The sequence below is a fragment of the Hevea brasiliensis genome, chromosome 15 (assembly GCF_030052815.1).
Source record: "Hevea brasiliensis isolate MT/VB/25A 57/8 chromosome 15, ASM3005281v1, whole genome shotgun sequence".
NCBI lineage: Eukaryota > Viridiplantae > Streptophyta > Magnoliopsida > Malpighiales > Euphorbiaceae > Hevea > Hevea brasiliensis.
This window is the reverse complement of record NC_079507.1, coordinates 22,740,775-22,743,799: the sequence shown is the minus strand read 5'-3', so window position 1 is coordinate 22,743,799 and position 3,025 is coordinate 22,740,775. Positions and strand designations below refer to the sequence as shown.

Genomic DNA, 3,025 nt, shown 5'->3' with positions numbered 1-3,025 from the left:
GTGTGTGGCATCATCATCAACAATAGATTTAAATTGTTCAAATTCCATTCATAAAGGGGCAGCATGTTCTTCTTTGTTATTTTGATTATGTTTTCTTTAGTTACCATGAGTGAGTAGTTTACTTATTCAGTAAAAAGGATTGTTGAAACCATGGAATAATTATCATGAGATTATTTTGAGCTATTAATTAAATTAGCATTTTCTTCGCTTAAATATCTATGTTTTTCTTATGATTCATGAAAAGATGGCGAGTTTAATTATTTAGGAGGCCTACAGCTTAATTATTCATGTATGTCTAATACTAGTAGCGTTAATTAAGTCTATAATTCCTTGAATATCTTTACATTAGTAGTAAAAGTGATATTGTGTAAATTCATCATATTACTTAGAGATTCATAGTCTAGGTTAAATGATTATACCACTTGTTGTGTAATTGTTATCTGGAATTGGTGATGTTTCTCTTGTATGTTAAAATTGCCATTGAGCTAACTAAGGTTGTTCATTGGCTAGGGTTAATTGGATGCTTACTTTGATTAATCTAATAAGTGATGAGAAATAGGAAAATTGACACTTGTTTGGTTTCAACAGCCAATTTGTTAAGAGAATGAATTATTCATCTGTGTCAGTGATTGATAGTTAATTCCTATTGTGGATACATATCTCTCTCCTAAGCTGTTTACATATTGTGTTATTTTTCTTAGTTGCATTTTTGTCAATTTTCATACTTTTAGCTTTGAGTTTAATTTGATTATATTAGTTTCTTTAAAATTAATAAAATTCAAAACCCCATGTTTTCTTTATTATTAGTGTGTGTGAGTACCTGTTTTCACCTTGCTAATTGGTTAACCATTCTCTGTGGGATCGACCTTTACTTGCTCTTGCTACAAGTTAGTTAGTCTTAGTAGAGTATTTTATTTAATTAGTGCATTTAGCATGCATCAAATTTTGGTAGGGAGTGATTTTGTATTGATTATTAAATCTGAATTCAAGTGTGTTTAAAGTTTATTTTCGTGTTCTCTTTCAGGTTGCATGTCCAGTAGGGATATCGACATAAAGCTTCAACACATTAGGGAATTTCTAAAAAATCAATTAGAATCAACATCCCTTTTGCTATAGGTGTACCACATATTGAAGAACAATTTGAAAAATCCTTTCATTCAATCTTCCGAGAAAGAAGCTAAAATAGTACCAATGGTTGCGAATCAAAATTCCAATCCTACTCTAAAGGAGTTGGCTGTTCCTAATACAAGCCAAAAACCATTGTGTATTGAATATCCTACTTTAACAGTACCTTTTGAATTGAGATTTGTATTGATACATCTTTTGCCTTCTTTTCATGGACTTACAGATGAAGACCCTCATAAGCACTTAAAGGAGTTCCATGCGGCGTGCTCTATTAAGAAACCAATAGGGATCACTTTGAGTAAATTAAGCTTAGAGCTTTTCCTTTCTCTCTAGCTGATTCAGCTAAGGATTGGCTCTATTATTTACCATCAGGATCCATCACCTCATGGAATGACATGAAGCGTCTTTTCTTAGGGAAATATTTTCTAGCATCTAAAGCTTCTAATATAAGAAAGGAAATTCATTACATCATGCAATACAATGGAGAGACCTTACATAAGAATTGGGAAAGGATTAAGAAATTGTGTGCCAGTTGCCCCCATCATCAAATTTGTGACCAATTACTCATCTAGTACTTTTATGAGGAGCTACATTGGTTGATAAGACACCTGGAGCTGCTAGGAACTTGATTGTAAATATGGCTGCCAATTCTCAACAATTTGGCACTAGATGTGAAGCACCACAAAAGAAAGTTAGTGAGGTAAGTCATTCTTCTTTAGAAAATAAAATTGCCAATATTACCTCTCTTGTGAGCCAATTATTTGTAGGTAATGTGCAATAAGTCAAAAAGTGTGGAGCTCACTATAAGGGCAAGCAACTAACATGTGCCCAACATTGCAAGATGAGCCAAGTGAGCAAGTTATTGTTGTAAGTGGATTTCCTAGACAGCCAAAAAGGAGATATGATCCTTCCTTTAACAAATACAATCTAGGATGGACAGATCTCCCAATTTGAGCTATGGTGGTCAAGCTCCAAGGAATAACTTTCCTAATGGTCATCTAGCTTTCCAACAAGCATAACTACAACACCACTAAAGGAAACTAATTATGCCATCTCAAAGCTAAGCTATGTCACTTAAGGATATGGTCAAAACTCTTACATCTAGTTCATTATAATTCCAAAAAGAGATAAGGACTAGTATTCAAAACTTAGAGAATCAAATGAGCCAACTAGCTTCTTCAATGAGTAGATTAGAAGCACAAGGGTCATGTATGTTAGTAGTATGCCCTAAAGCATATCATTTATTTGTAGCTTGTAAATAATTATTTATCAATAAAAGGCAATTGTTCCTTTATGTTTATATAAATTGTTTATGTGTAATGGAAAAGGTCCTTTAATACTTGATTAGATATTGTATTCTTAATATATTAAGAATATGAGTGACAGTACATGCTTGTACAAGTATTGTAAATATGGTTCACAATCTAGGATACTTCATAAGGGACATGACTTATCCAGAAAGGTTGTCATTCATGTTTATGTCCATGTATTAGTATGAGATACTAATGAGATGGAATGGTGAGTCTCATGTTATATAACAAATATGATGGGTACTCATATGATGAGTAGGCTGAACTACTGACGCTTATGACATGCACATAGAGTTTACTCTTGTCAATGCAATGTCATAAAAATCACGCTAGTGCATATAATTCCTTGACTTGAGATATCACAGTTATCTCGTATATAGGTATAGTACAGTTATCTTGTATATAGGTGGTTTGAGTTTTATATTGCTTTCATACTTGTACTATGTATGGGTATATGGGCATGTGTTGGCTCCTACTAGTTATAGATGGAGATAGGTGTTAGTCAAGATAGAATCTGTTACCCTAAGTAAATAGGGATAAAATCCTATGTTCATTTAATTATTCTTGATGTTTTAAGTTCCTGGCCAGGA

General features: G+C 32.9%; 1 non-coding gene across 1 annotated transcript; it reads right to left on the bottom strand.

Annotated features, from left to right (window-relative positions):
* Nucleotides 1–1,568: 1,568 nt before the first annotated feature.
* Nucleotides 1,569–1,675, bottom strand: LOC131174318 (small nucleolar RNA R71). Its single transcript, XR_009144566.1, has one exon. It is a non-coding gene; the product is annotated as a small nucleolar RNA R71 (small nucleolar RNA).
* Nucleotides 1,676–3,025: the final 1,350 nt, after the last annotated feature.